This window comes from Dipteris shenzhenensis, chromosome 15 (assembly GCF_047967505.1).
Source record: "Dipteris shenzhenensis isolate YYH24624 ecotype China chromosome 15, Dip_SZ_1.0, whole genome shotgun sequence".
NCBI classification, from domain to species: Eukaryota; Viridiplantae; Streptophyta; class Polypodiopsida; order Gleicheniales; family Dipteridaceae; genus Dipteris; species Dipteris shenzhenensis.
In genome coordinates, this window is record NC_141610.1 from 37,813,455 (window position 1) to 37,830,400 (window position 16,946).

Here is a 16,946-nt window from a genome sequence, read left to right on the forward strand (position 1 = left end):
AGAGACTAAAATGAAATACTGTAGTCTTCACAAGCAGTTGTAGCTGGAATGAAGAGAATGCGGACTAATTTTTTATTAGTCTTCTCCTAAAGTGCTAGCCTTTTGTCACGGCTGAGTCTGCCCTTCACCTCCGGAGTGCTGTTAGAAACTCGTTACGAAGACTTTTGTATAAATGGATGCTCAAGTGTGCATGGATGTGCGGACACCCCCCATTGGGCGCTGATGACATCGGTGGGGATGTCATAGTAGCTAGTCCTTGCCATGCGTGATAGAGTTAATGCTTTTCAACCTTGTGAGTGATTATTATGAGATTTAAACTGTACTATTTGCTGTGTTTTCAGAGGATGAGTCTAGGCATGTTCTTGTATTCATCTAGATATATGTTCGTGCCATATTAGCAGACATGCAAATTTAACCTCGTGAAGTTTTCATCCATGCTGATATTGCGATAAATTCTATCTTAAGTGGTTCGTTGCGCTATCAGCTTTCGTTTCTTAGCACCTGTTGCATAGAAATGCTCCTTTGGGAGACTAAAATGAAATCCTATAGTCTTCACCAGTAGTTGTGGCCTAAATGAAGAGAATGTGGACTACTTTTTGATTTACCCTTGTCCTATAATGCTAGCTTTTGTCACGGCTGAGTCTGCCTTTCACTTTCGGAGTGCTGACAGAAACTCAGTACAAAGACTTTTGTATACATGGATGCTCAAAAGTGTGTGGGTGTGGATATGTAGGTGTGAGAGCATTTGTCTATACTTTGGTCTACGTGTACTGTGGCGCTGATGTCGGTGGGGATGTCAGAGGAGCGAGCCCTTGCTATGTGTGATAGAGTTTACGGTTTTCAACCTGGTGAATGACTATCATGAAATTCAGACTGCACTATTTGCTCTGTAATTAGAGGATGAGTCTGGGCATCTCTCTCTCTCTCTCTCTCTCTCTCTCTCTCTCTATATATATATATATATATATATATATATATCCAATCCAGAATTTGTATTCCTATGCAGGGGTAATACCTTTCAGCTCATCCCACCTGCAAATCTGCTGACCTTTGATTGCGCATCTGCTCCAGCCTACTGCAACCCACCTGCAAATCTGCCGACCTTTGATTGCGAAGCCTGCAGGCCTCTGTGCATACTGCTCCACCTTTCACACCTGTTGCTGCAACATCCGTACAGGTATATCTGCTCCCCTGAACTCCGTTGCTAATTGTAAATCTTGGGCTGTGTGGCAGCCCATGGCAGCCTACAGTGCTGCCCACATGCTTTTCTTGTGGACAATTCCCTCCACCTAGATCTTCCCATGTGGCATCCAAACCTGGTGCACACACAGCAGACTCTCATGCCCCCAATCCTACATTGGTACCATGTCCCTGGGCTCTCCATGTATGGGGGCTTATAGGTGGGACAATGGACCCTAATTTCCTACAGGAGCTTGGTATCACATCGTGGGCAGGAGAAGATCTTGCATATTTTTTTAAAAATTTGGATGTTCTTATGTTTGGAGACGTGTGCAGTTTTGGACTCGTAATCTGTATGTTGGGGCCCTTTCTTGGAGTAAAAGTTATCTTAGCATCCACCACCATTTCTGTAGCTGGCTGCATGTGAGTAATTCAAGTGGGTGGATGTGCATTATCTAGCTCTGCATTAGTGCATATCACACTACCTTGTGATATTCCTTACTCCCTCGTGGCTCTTTGAGATGCTATTGTCCCAAACCTCCTACCCTCAGAGCGACTTGTACCATTAGTACATAAAATAACAAGAGTCTCAGTGACCCCACCTTTTTATGTACACTTCCTTGCATGTGTCCTTGAAAGCATAATAGTTGTCCCCCAGAACAGGCAGTGGAAAGTGAATCATCCATGAGATCACACTTGAGAACTCTAGATCCTACTTGGGATTTGCACATACATGTAAATGTAAACCACACGATCTGGAATAGATAGCAGGATATGACAACCAATAACTGAATAAGAATGCCCAAAGAGAGGACCCAAATGTGTTTGCAAAAGGTGTATTCGACTAACCACACCCTGTGGATGGTAGCGCACTACCTACTAGCCCTTGAACTGAGGCCATACAATGTTGCCCCATCTGTTGCTTATTTCTTTTTCTGCTGCGGGCCCCTGAGCGAAGGTCTTCATTGGCTTGGGGAGGAACTCCAATGTTCTCTATTAGCACCCTTTCTCCTCTATTTATTTTTTCTCTGGTTGAGCTTGTCACAATGGCTACGGGCTGCTTCTTCTACTAGTGCCTTGCTTGCATGCTGTTGCTGCCTTTGATCCTCTCTCTTGTGCTTGGATGCACATCTAGAGGCTGGTTCTACGGGCTAATCCTAAGCACTCATAGATTCCACTCAGGATATGCAGACATTGCAAATCTAAACCATGCTCAAACCTAGAATAGATAGCAAGATACGACAACGAGTAAGTGAATAAAGAGAGGACCCAAAAGTGTTTTACAAAAGGTGCACTCACAAGCCACTCACTGGACAGTGATTTGCTCATTGGTTGAGCTCTTCAGAGGGGCTAATGGCTGCTTCTGCTAATGCTTGCCTGCTGCTGCCTTTGATCCTCCTCTTGTATTTGGATGAGCACTTGGAGGTTGGATCTGCTGGCTGACCCATTGATCCTCTTGTTCCTGGATGCACATCTGGAGGATGGATCTGTTGGCTGATCCTTCGCTGCTCTTCTGAAGTACCTCTCTAGCAGCTTGCATGTGGTTTGTTTCCGATGATCCCCACCCCCCACAATGGGGGTTTATTTAGGGGCGGCTGTGCCTGGCTGACTGAGCTCTAACTCACTCAACCAGATTAGGGCTTGGCTGACCAGCTTGGCTAGCTGGCTGACTGCACTAGGGTTCGGACCTAGCAAAGACCACCTTCTTTGGATGAGCTTTGCCCCAGCACATCTACCCACAAATGGTTGGGTGGATGTCTATATGCAGGCCTATGTGCAGCCTTACATGCCCCTCTATTGAGGCTATCCTTTGGCTGCAATCCCGCCTCATGATAGTGTAGATGTGTGGCCCAAAGGATAACCAGTATCATAGCTATCCACCGTGGACATATCTGCCAAGGGGTGGATCATAATGCAACCTAAAAAGGAAGTCTGTGAATGGCCCATGAGGCAGCCTGTGATTTGACTCCCTCTTCTTCATTCCTCTCCTACCCCCTACAGGCGTAACTCCCTTGTCTCTCCTCATTTGTGGGCTTACAAATGGGTAGTTGACCCATATGTACTGCAACCCCCTTAGTGCTTTTCTTCTTTTATTGAGACGGACTAGGAGATACATTGATCCCAAGATTTTTTTAATGAGTGCACTCTATTTAACTCTTGCCCTTTTTGTGTGATAAAATGCTTTAGCAAGGCATGCTTAAATGTTACCAGGGTTCCCGTGGCATCTATAAGTGCTAACATAGTCCAGCATTGTACTTTTTCCTTGTGCCTTAGTATTGAGTGCCACATCTCTCCACAAAGTTTGTGTGCTTTGGGAAGTCATTCCAAGCAAGAAATACTTTCTTTGAATAAGATGTAAGGTCTTATCTCTTTCAAAATTGCCCCGCCATTCATCTTCAGTGATGATCTTGAATGATCCACTCCTGCATTGACCCTCTTGGAATGTAGAATTGCTTCCCCTTGAATGAGAACCAATCTTGAACCAAATAGTCTTGGTACAGTTCTCTGTGTCCATCATGCTCGGGTTTACACAAGCCTTGTTGGGAGAGCATATAGGTCTTTCATTTGCTGTAAGCCACTCATTGTGTTCTTCATGGTAACCAACAGTGCTATGTAGATGTACTACACCATGACGCCCAATGTAGAGTCTGCACAATGGATCCTATACAAGTCCACATATTGTATTCACAATGGCAATGGAAGAAAGAAGAAAGGACCTTGCAATTAGCTATATACATTCGTCCCTCTCGAAGGCCTCCCTCCAATTGAGCATCTCTTTGAATGAGTATCTCTTCGTCGATGAGTATCTATACACATAGCTTTGTACACTCATCTCTCGATGGCATCTCTCTTTGAATGTGTATGTCTACCTCGAGCTCAAGAATGAAGGTGATGAGCCTTATTCTTAGATTTGGTACCCCATTAAGCCACCCTTTTTCTACTTTACAAGCCAAGGATGTGACAAGTCCTTGGCTCTTCATTGACTTGTTCTTGTGTTAGAACATGAACGGGATCTATCTCCCCACTGAGAACTTTCTCACATATAAAGTGATAATGCACTTTAATATGCTTTTTCTAGAATGAACTCTAAGTATTACGGATGTCACTGGAATAGAGTATACTAGGTCATTTGATAAAATCTCATGTTTGAAGAGTAACCTTCTTAACCAACCAACTTCATGGCTAGCATTGGTTGATCCTTTGTATTTTTCTTTAGTAGATAATGAGGATACTATTTTCTACTTCTTGCTTTGCCATGACAAGTCTTCTGAGCCAAGACTAAAGGAAAAATCACTTGTACACCTTTCATCCACAACACTAGTCTGATTTGCATGATAATACCAATAAAGTCTAATTATTTGAATCTATCATATTTGAGTCCATAATCCATACACCACAAAGGTACTGAAGGACTCTTCTAGGTACATCTATATGAGCCTTTTTGGATTCTACATATAGTAACTTAGAACATCAATTGAATGTGAAAAATGTTTGTTTTGATAATGGTCAAATAAACTATGCTTCCAACAAGTTTTCTATCCTATTGTAGATTTGTATCTAATTACATGTCTTGAATGAAAGTTTAATGTTTGATTTAATAGAAGCAAAGAAGTGGTAGGATTTGAATGAAAAGTGCCCAAGATAAAGCAAGAAGGCAGCATAGTGAATCTCATTCTTGAAAGTTTAGAAAGAATGAGAGTGAAATGGGAGGGAAATGCAAGTAAAGAAGGAAAATGATGAGTTTTTGGCATGGGATTCTGTCCCATGATAGGGAGAACATAGAGAGAAGCTTCCCACTCAAAAGAAAGGAATAGATTTAAAAATAAGATTGGAGCAAGAGAAATTCAGAATGGAGCTCAAAAATAAGGGAGAGAGATGAGGAATGAGAGAGAATGAGAGGAGTGTGGTAGTTCGATGGGAGGATTTAGTTTCATGACGAATGGTGCAAGTTTGGTTGAGGAACTTGGTTTTTCAGTTTGGTTACAATTCAAAAACTTGATGGGATAGTGTGGTAGCAAGTGCGAGCTCTACATCAAATTTTGGTCCATTTGAATAAAGAAATAGGAAAGTCAGGTCTTTTCCAATGTTTTATTATCTTTCACTAGCCAATGTTATACTCAGTTTTATTCACCTTATCTTTCCATGTCACCAACCCAAGGGCTCTCTTATAGGGCCCCTTTTTGAGTCCAAAATTTTTGTGATGTCAAGAAACTATGGATGATGCTGTTGGGGCTGAGAATGCTACTGGCACTCATTCAGAAAGAAATTATTGGCTACATGGCTTGGTGGGGCTCACTTGAGGACATGGTGGCCCAAATAATTGTTGATAGCCCAAGTGATGAAGAGACACTGGAGCAGATGATCCCAAAGAAGAAAAGAAGGACAAGGCCATCACAGTTGCTCAAATTCCTTCTCAAAAAGGCAACTTATCTCCTCCGAAGGCAGTTGAAGGTGCAAAGGGATTGTTGTCAAATGGATTGCTTGAGACAATACCTGGGAACTTGCCAAGTATGTCACCAAACTAGACCACAAGCCTGGAAAAAATTGTAATCTATTTGGATTTTGGAAAGTATGCCTAGACACTTGCTACCATACACCGTTGGCTCTTTGTAACTCTCCATAGTGAAATAAAATATTTAACTTTTGCACTATGCAAGTATGTGTTGGGTTTGCAAGTTGCGTGTGACATCAGTAAAAAAATTAAGAACAAAACTTAAGTGCTTGCAATTTTTCCTTTGGTATGATTGAGGTGCACTATTTTAACACTATTTTACCCCAACATCCTTGAGCTAGGCATAACAATTGCATAACACTATGTTAACACTTCATGGATCACCCTCAATTGTTATTCCTATCTCCACCCCACCAAATATTGTACCATCTTTCCATGAAGAACAAAGAGCAATTTTGTTAGACTTGAATAAAATTTTGGTGAATTTTGTCGAATCATTTAATGGAAAATCACCCCCAACCTATGCATCCCTCATGGTGTTTATGCTCTTGCCTTCTTGGATTTTTCTCTTACTTGGTTCGCTAAAGTTTTTGATTCACCATTATTTTAGACTCCTATGAAGAAATCTACAATAGCATGCCTTTTGATTTCTAACATGTAACAATTCAAGTGAAAATACATGTTTTCAAACTTTTTTTTTTCCGCTTTCTAGTAACATTGATCTAATAGTGTTAACGATACTATTAACTAACACAATTTACTCACAGTTTTGTCATCGTTAATAGTATTTAAGTTTGGTGTACTTAGATCTAACTTTGTAAATGCATTTAACTTTGGTGTACTTAGATCTAACTTTGTAAATGCATTTAATTTTGGTGTGCTTATTTGTTTTCACTCTCTAGTAATATTGACCTAACAATGTTAACAATACTATCAATTAACACGATTTACCTACAGTTTTATCTTCATGTACATGCATTTGACGTTGGTGTGCTTAGACCTAGCTTTCACTTCATGTACGTGCATTTAAATTTACCTCCTCCATTTTAGATCTGGCAACTACTACAAACATACATGAAGCAGTGGCATCCTAACATCTGAGAACTATTAGTCACCTAGCTGCATTAGCAGCCTTCAGCAATAGTGCAACAGGCTTAGTCTCACACAAGTCTAACCTCAAAGCCTCTCAGTTTGGAGAAGATTTTGTAACATATTTTATCACTAATCTATAGCAAAGAAGTGGCTCAATTCTGAGGTCCCTTTCAATTGACAATAATTTCCCATATGTATAGCACATGAAAAGAAACATTGAACCTAGGTTCAATGGGAAATTGCTTACATTGCATTGCCTTTCATGAAATTTTACATCTTAGATCTAACTTTGGTGTACTTACACAATTTACTCATAGTTTTGTCAATACTATTAACAAAGCTAGATCTAAGTACACCAAATTTACTATTAACAATACTATTTACTCACAATTTAATTCGTGAGTACATTTTTTCCACATCCTATCACCTTGTTTCATAGCATTTGATGTGGCAAAATATTATTGGAAAAGTTCTACAATTTCATTATAGGCCATTGGAATGCAAGCAATTTCGCCTTGAGCTAACTAATGACCCTTTAATTAGCATTGTTAACTAGCACTATCATCTAGCATCCTTCCTCGTACATCAAGAAGACATCATAGGACATAGTTCTTATTGTTCCTTATGTGGATGATCTGATCATCATAGGATCCAATGGCAAGCTTATTTTAGAAGTAAAAATGTAGCTCACATAGAAATTTGACATGAAAGAATGGGAGACCTTTGTTATTTTCTTGGCATAGAAAATTGGAGAGATACAAATGATATTATGTTGACACAAGGCAAGTAGAGTCAAAAAATTTTGAAGTAGCTTCACATTCATGATTGATGCAAGGTGTTTCAAGCTAAGAAGGAGCTACTGGATGAGATTCTTTGAGAAAGATTGAAAGAAGATTGATTTTCATGCATTACACTTGGTTGTGCATAAAAATCAATCTTTCTTTTGTCCATATCTCAACATTGGTCTATAAGAGGACATGATTTCCAAGAGCTTGTGAAGTTTTGGGATCTATCCAAGTAGCTCTCATGGAGGTTAAGGCGAGATATCCTTTGGAACAATGCAACACAGTGGAAATGATGCAACTTTGAAGAAACAATTAGTTTATACTTTGTTTTGTGTAGTTGTGTAGTTTTCTTTTACTGCATTGTTTGAAAATGTTGAAAGAATTTGTTTGTTTTGAAAGAAATTTAATGAAAAGTGAGTTTATAGAGGCTTTCTTACAAGAAAGAGCAGTTACTATATATAAATTTCTCCAAAAGATTGTTTGAAATAGATTTCGAGATGTTTGGCAGAATATAATTTATTTTGGAGCAAGATCCATCAACTTCAACCTCCTAGAATGCAAGAGGACCCACTGAGAATCAGGTACTATTCATCGAGAAGTTTTTGATATATTTTACATTTGATAGTTTAACAATGTGTGTAGTATTCAGATGTGGCTTGTGTTGTTTTTTTGTGATTTACGAAGTCAAGTGTGCCTCTAAATTTGCTAATTTTGATAGTTTATTTATTGTTTATGTGATATCTTTGTATGTGATATTAGTTCTGTTTTCTATCACTTTACAATGTATCAGTTTTCTGCAAAAGATTGTTTGAAATATATTTTGAGATGTTTGGGAGAATATAATTTGTTTTGGAGCAAGATCCATCAACTTCAACCTTTAGTACCTGATTCTCAATGGTCCCTCTTGTATTCCGTTCATTTAGAAGTTTTTGATTTTTTTACATTTGATAGTTTAACAATGTTTGTAGTATGCAGATGTGATTTGTGCTTGTAGTTATTTATGATTTACGAAGTCAAGTGTATCTTTAAAATTGCTAAATGCAAGTCAAAATTTTATTGCTTGTGTGATATTTTCGTATGTGATATTAGTTTTATTTTCTATCACTTTACAATGTATATATGCTGATGTTATTGATATTATTTTTTAAAGCATGTTTGATATAGTTAGTTTTAAATTCTGATTTATAATACATGCAATAGTTTAACAATGTTTGTGGTAGTTAATTGTATTATGTTCTATGTAATTTACCAAGTTAAGTGTCTTACTACATTTTTCTAAGGCAAGGTGTTGAATATATATGTTGTTTGTTGATGGCAATATCATATTATGTTAGGTGTAAAGTGTATGAAACCATGGAGTCCCTCAAGAAAACGAAAAAGATGGACATCCATTTTCAAATTGATGCAGAAAATGCACCATTTCTAAAGAGGAACGAATCCTCCTTGGTGAGTGAAAGTGATTTAGTAGCTCTTCAAAATCAAGGGAAAGACATATATGGATTTGTGGCTAGATGGGAAGATATAGCCAATAGATCCACAAACTTGTCAGGCCTCTCAATTCCATGGGTTGACCAGTTTAATAAATTTTCTATGTAAGGGTGAGAAAAGTTTGTTAGGATATTGTAAAAGGTTGATTACTCATGGAGCAAGGAGCCTTGATACCCACTATGAATCTTTGCTTAGTGAAAGAGACAAATGGATTGCAACGTTAGAGTCTTGGAATCAACATATGGTATCATCTATGCAAGCTACAACTGTTCAGATGGCTACAAAAAAAAAAATGGTATGATGGCATAAAGAATAAAAATTAGGAATTACCGAAAAAGATTCAAACATTAGACGCTCAGTTGGGAGAGCATACTATAAATGTACTTCACTTACAGATGCAAAACACCTCTCTTAAAGATGAGATCAAGAAATTGGAAAAAAAAATAGCATTCATGAAAGATACTCCTATGGGTCCAAGACTCCGTAAGAGGATATTGCTTCCAATGGATGAAATATCCAAAAAAAGTGGCTACTAGAAGTGTTAAGTGAGAGCTTGCAAGATTGTTTCAGAACTCATGTCTGTCCATAATAAAACTCCTGTGCTATGGGTGAAGTGTTTAGAAAGAAATGTTGGAGTCTGCTATACATCATCCCAAATTCAAAAGTCTAAAATGAGAGATAACATCTGAGTCAATGGGCAAAGTTGTGGAGAAATTCAATGCAACTAATGCATAGGGATTCTGTGATACTTTAGGGATAAGTACGAGGGCATATTATCTCATATTCAAGAGCTTAAAGAAAGCATGCCTTACTATAGGAAAAAAGGTTAAAGCCTCGCTTCCAAAACCAACTGATGTCAATTAGGCAAGGCATGCTCTCAATTTGGGTATACTAGATTTAGTTGGCAAGCCTCTGCATGTATATATTACCCTAACTATGAAAGGGAAGGATGGAGAGTCCAAAAAACTAGAACTCATAGTCAACAACAACTTTGTGATGGATGTTCGAAGATTTTTGTAGGCGATGGTGAAGTTTTATGATATGCATGTCAAAGGTCAATTTCACATTGATGAATAGAATACTAGACCTTCAAGTTGAGCTTGATGATGCAAGGCATTTCAGCATCCGTGCAATTAGAACATGAGATTTGGTAGCTAGCTGCATTTGGGGTACCATGGAAATTTGAATTTTGAATTGGTAATGAGAAATGCTTAGAATAATAGAATGTGAGTGCCAAAGAAGTCACATTCAATTTTGAAGTGGTTGTTTGACTAAACCGATATCCCAAGTGTCATCAAAGGTCATAACAATGGTGGACTACTTGAAATTGAGGGCTACGGATCCTACAATGTAGAATGACATCTAGTTGATGACCTCAAGACTATCAAACGTATGTTTAATATGGCACATGGAGAAAATACAAGCCATCCTTGTCCATTGTGCATGCAAAAGAGAGTACCATTATAGGCAAGAAAAAAGAACCAAAAGCATTTGAGAGAGTACATATTTGTTCCCTTCATGATATTGTCAGAATAATTAAAAAGTTGGTGCACTTGTATATCATAGATGCATATAACTTAAAGTCCCAACAAGAAAGTCAGAGGATGATTGCAAGAATTGAAAAAATGCTTTCAAATATGGGACTACACTCTGGGCAAGTCAAGATTACAAAAGATGAGAAAAGATCTAGAAAAACAAGGCAATGTTCCTGTAAGCCAAGTTTTGGAGGTGTTAAGGCTTAAAATTTCTTTCTGCAAAGAAAAAGAATGATAGGCTCAAACATGTTGATGGGTCTGATGTATGGTGAAAGTTACATGGTGCCTGTTGTGAACGAGGGGGAAAGGGGGAAAAAATATTGGAAAAAGTGTGAGCTTGTTTAGCTCTTGATAGCTTGGTACCTTTGCCACAAAAGAAAAGATTCAAAGATGATGATGCACATTGTTTCATCAATGCTATGAATGACTTTAGTCATAATATGGAGAGTGCTTAGGGAAAGAATCATTTCACACAGTACATGGTAATCCCTAACTTACATACTAAGATGCACATATGATTGGTCCAATACTTATTAATTTGTTTTTTTGTTTGGCACCACATTTTATATGCCCATGCACCATACATGGCATGGCATTATGGAAGCATTGGAGTATGTTCCACACAGGGCATGGAAAGATCACATTGGCAAGCACATTGTGCGTATAATAGAGCAACCCAACATGGGGATGGTAGAACTAAGTTGAGACTGATGGCTCAATTAGCTCAATGGTGGTACATGCATATTGAAATAAGCGTTCAAAGAGTCTTAGTATCCCATGCAGTGCGAGATGTCAACATTGAATGTAGAAGAAGAATATGTAATTCATCAAATGCAAGAAAAAATCATGCAAGGTGGCATGCAACCGGTCACAGAGAAGGGCGCATATGGGTCGAGTCAGATGAAATTGATGGCGTAGACTCTTCCAATGTGGATGCCCATTAATAAAATTTGGAATTTATTTCTAATTTTAGTTTTGTGACATGTAACAAAGTTAGTGTATCAGGCTATGAAAAGGAAAAATTTTAATTGTTCAATGTTAATTATAGGTTTCTAGCTCTAGGTTACGCCAATTCTGTGCTTTTGGAGTTTATGTTAAAAACAAGTATTTTTAAAAATTAGGGATTTGAACCCTATATAAAGCAAAGGAATTGCAATAAAGAAAGATAAATTTGAGTTGTTGGATGTTAATTATAAATTTTCAGCTCAGGGTTGCACCAAGTTTATGTTCAGGGAGTTTATGTCAAAAACAGGTATTTTTATAAATTAGGGTTCTGGGCCCTATATAAAGGAATGGCACTCATTTTCATTCATGGTTTTAAGAGCTCCCGCACTCCTACACTCCCACACCCCCTGCCACTTGCCCCTAATCTCCCATCCCCTCTATACCTCTCACACCCTCTCCCTCTCTCTCCATCCTGCATGGCCAGGAAAAAGTAGAAGGCAAAGAAGCTAACCACACCACTAGCGCCAGATGACCACATCTCATTTAGTGAGATGATTCACCCCCCAGACCACCCCCCTCAGGAGAACAATCACAACCCCAGAAGCTTCTAGTGCAGAAGCCAGAGAAGCGAGAAGAAGTGCAGGCCCCATACACGGAGACGGAAGAAGAAAGCGAAGGGGCATTCCGACAATGGCAAGAGCAGAGGTTGAAGCAAAACAAAGAATAGCAACATCATCCACGCCCTCCTTCGTATAGCCACATGGTCAATGTGCACCCCAAAGAGAGCACAACAGCCACCTCTATGTCCATGCCAAAGAGGTCCCTCTCCAGGGATATGGTATAGGTTAAAACTAGGCAACGTGGCACTTCAAGAGATCCGCAGGTATATTAGAATTCTATTGAACTCCTCATCCCAAAGGCGAGCTTTGCCCGAGTTGTTCGTGAGGTCATGCAAGACATCAACAAGGGCTGTAGGACTAGGTGGTATCATAGAGGGGATCCGGTAGGGGTGGGGGAGGTCCCTTGGCATATTTCATAAGATGCCCTTCTTGCCCTGTAACATGCATGCTGAGGCCTACTTGATAGTTGGTTGTCATCCATAGGAGCAGGGTCACTGTGACCATAAAGGATATGCAGTTCATTGTACAGCTTAGGAGAACCAATAACAATTAGGTTTTTTTTTGTACTTTTGTACTCTGCCTTGGGCTATGGTTAGAGATGGTGTATGTAGGGGTGATTCTCAATGTTGCATTTTGCTCCTATAAATATAATAGTCATTTTTCACAATGTTTGTAGTCTTTGCCTTTATTGTTGCAATCTCCAATTTCCTTACATGCAATATGAAAAAAGAAAATAATATCTTGCCTTTGTCTTTGCAACCTCAATTTAAATGACATGCAATTCAAAGAAAGGAAATAATAACAAAAAATAATATTTTGCCTTTGTCTTTGCAACCTCAATTCAAATTACATGCATTCAAAGTAAGGAAATAATAAAAAAGAAAGAAATCAATTGAAACTTCTAGTCATTATTGATTTGAAGTAGGTTTACAAGGATCAACCCTCTAGGGCACATTTTCACCCTAACCTACACTTCTTTTTGTTAGGTTTTGCACCCTCTTTGGCTTGCCTAAGAAGAGAGGGTTGAATGATTTCATTCTCAATTACTTGAGGGTCAGTGACACCAGCTAGCCCTAGAATGGCCATGATGCTATGGAGGGGTCTGGATCATGTGTTTGAGAACAAAACTAGAGCAATGCTATGCTTTATCAAAACAAGACGATCTGCACTAATAGGCTTCATCTTCACCATCTGACTAAGGACCCTGAACTTCACAATGTTTAATTTTCCATCCAATGACAATAGCCGATGGAAGACCAAAATATGCTGAGCCACTTTGCGAATATAGAGAGTGATTGAAGCCATCCCTCCCCTGGAAGATCCTTTACTTCTACCCTTGCGCATAGCATACTCATCAATCCACAAAACATCCTGGAATGAACATATTACATCAACACCCTAAACCTTCATTTGTGATTATAACAACATATTTATGGCAGGAAAAACTTAGGAAACTGATGAAAAATCTTTTTTAATCGATATAGGGTTTAAAGTGAACATTTTTTTTGTTGATTTTCCTTGCACACGTGTTCAAATGGCAAAGACAATGCTTATGGTGAATTTTCAGCCCCATAAAAGCCCAGAAGAAGGAAATCCGGCATCATGCAACTAAGGCCCATTTTTTTCAAAAAGTAAAGTGGGCCTGGTTGCATGATGCTAGATTTCCTTGATGGGCTTTTTTGGGGCTGAAAATTCACCCTATGCATTGTCTCTTCTATTTGAGCACATGGGTACAAGGAAAATAAAAAAACAAATTGTTTACTTCTAACCCTAATATTTTCGTAGGAATACTTTCTTCTAGTTTTGGGGTTGGAAAACTCATAATATGCTTCAGATGTGTTGAATGATCACATGGATATTTGAAAAAAGAGGTTTTTTGGTCTTTGGATGCTTAACCAGAAACCCTAGTTTGATTCCCTAAACCCTAAACCATGGTTCAACCTAGAACAGTGATTCTTTTGTATAAATTTTATCATTGTTGCACAAAAACCTTAAACATTGATGTATTCTATATGGTGGAAGAATATTTTGGTGGGAAACTGGAAGATAATATTCCAACCTAAAAATTTAGGGTTCAAAATGAACATTCTTTTTAAAGATTTTCCTTGAACCTAGGTGCTCCAATGGTAATGCTAGTCCATAGGGTGAATTCAAAGCACCAGACAAGCCCTGGAAGTATAAAATATGACATCGTGCGACCAGGGCCTACTTTTTGTCAAAATTAGGCCCTGGTCACATGATGTCGGATTTCATGCTTCCACATCAATGTTGGAAATTCACCCTATGCACTAGAATTTGCATTAGAGCACCTACATTCAAGGAAAATCCCAAAAAAAAAAATCCTCTTGGAACCCTAGATTCTTAGGTTTGAATATTACTGTCCAGTTTTTCACCAAAATATTTATGAGTTGTTGGGATTTGCAATGCTAAGCCCTAAAACCTAGTTTTAATTTCCTAGTGATTGAAGATAGAGCATGGATTTTTCATTTAAAATAGAATCTATAAAGTATATAGATGATATGAATCAAAAGATGAAAATAAACCCTAAACCCTAAGCTATTAAAGGTACATACCTTTTCTGCCTCAACGCGAAGGGTATCAATCGCAGTGTCTGACTGTAATCTCTTTTCTAGTGGGTCTTCTACTTCCTATTGACTTGAGGTGCTAGCTCTTCATCTACAAATCTAGGAATTCTTCCTTCGACATCTAGTACTCTGGCTCTACATCCTCGATCGCTTTTTTTGTGAGACGGATGGCCTCCAAATTGTTGAGGCTTGAGTCATCATAGCATGCCATCTCATTGACTTTTGGATCGAAGGGAGTACTGAAGTCAATGACATCCTCGTAGGCTTCATTTGCGAGTTGGCATAGCACCTCATCTTCTCAAAGATCAGTTTCCTCCATCACATCTAAGAGGGTAAGTTATTCCTCACCCTCAATAGTGATTAGATCAATTGATGTGAGGTGTGGCTTGGTTGCTGCCTCGTCAGGATTATAGGTGGAGGATGGGTGTGTAGGACTCGAATGGGCTAATAGGATGACTTGGATCTCAACTTGCTCTTCGGCTAGGTCTATTGCATGCTCCTCAACTTCTATGTTGTCCACTTCGCCCACTCCATGACTTGTGGATGGGACTTGCTCCACCACTTGTGGATGTAGAAGGACCCTTGGGATTTTGTTCAACATCCTCATCAAACCGAAGAGAATAGAAAGGGATGCATCTCTCTCTATCAAATGAATGGTAGAAGATGTAGCATCCTCGAGAGGAATAAAGTGCTCACGGAGAGATAGGGGGACATTTGTTGGGTTTTTATCTTCATACTTGTACCTTCTATGGAAGTGCTGGTGGTTGGTAGGTGGGCCGAGGCACTTTTTACTTCCCTTATGGAAGGTTTTTTTCCCCCAGGCTAATAATAGCCCATGTGACCTCATTCTGAGGCTAGGGGCACTCTATTTTTAGCCTAGTTAGCACTTTGTGCTTAGAGGTGTGCTTAGTAGGCACAAACCTATCCTTTGGGTTGTGTGCATATCTTTCGTTTGTACTTGCACATCTTTCAATTCTATTGCGACACACTCCAGTAGTGAGAGCTTCACTCCCACTTGTGTACTCATTCCCTTGCTTTCTTGCTCCTGTATTTCTTACATTTGGTATCAGAGCTTCAGGTTTCACTCTCCCGTGAGCCTCCAGTCACTTCCCTGATCACGTGGGCACCCGGAAGACACCTCGAAAGTCTGAAATTAGTCAGCAGCTGCAAGAATTTCAAATCATCGCCATTTTTCTTGCATCAGGAAGCTTTTGCACTCAGTTTCGTCGCTGGAAACTTGACCCAGGAGCTTCCCAGAGTTGCTGCGCAGCCATTCTAGCCTACTGTTGACGTTTTCCAGCCCTGCTCAGGGTCAAAACTGCTGAAAACAGCTGTGCAATACTTTCCTGCAGCACGTGGGTAAGAATTTTTCAGCACTATCCTCTCTTCCCGAAGCTTGTGGGTACCTGCAGGTGTCCATTCCAAGCTTGGAAATTGGGGATTTCTCCTTCTGTGAACTGCTGTAGTAGAAATTGGTGTGTGGGCAGCAAGAATCCACTCTATTGGTTGAAAAATTGCCCTCCAATCAAGGGGCTTTCTGCGTTTTCTTGGTTGTATGCCTTGTTTATGCTTGGTACAGCAAGGAAAGTGTTTTTTTCACTCAAGCATTGAGTGTATAAATTGGGGATTTTATGGCTAATACAGTTCAGCAGTAAGAAGGTGCATTGGGAACTATACATTGGATGCTTTGCACTCAGTTTGAACACCGAGAAGGGATTTACAGATTTGGGACAGCAAGTTAATGCAGTGACATTGGTCTTGTGCAGTGGAAGGGTGAAGTACTGAGGTTGTGCCCATCTCGGAAGAGATTTTTATTTGAGGTCTCTATTTTATTTCTTTGCAGGTGATCTTTGTAGTGACACATATTGCCATGGGGAAAGATGGTGTGCTTGATTTACTTTCAGCCGAGAACAAACTTGATGGCAGTAACAACTACCCTTTGTGGTCATACATGATGAAGCACATACTTGTAGCCAATGGGCTGAGCAAGATTGTCGAAGGTACTGAGGTTAGACCTGGTACACGTACTACATCACAGGATGATGACTCTACTACTACTTCTACTATCACATCTGGTAGAAGGATACCTCCTCCACCACCGGTACCATCCACTGAGGCTCAACAAGAGTGGGATGAGAAAGATGCAAAAGCACATGCGATGATTGCATTGTCTGTGAAGACTGGTATTATTCCACATATACGGTCTTGCCAGACGGCAAAGGATGCATGGGATTGTTTGGCTAATTTGTACCAGGTACGAAATG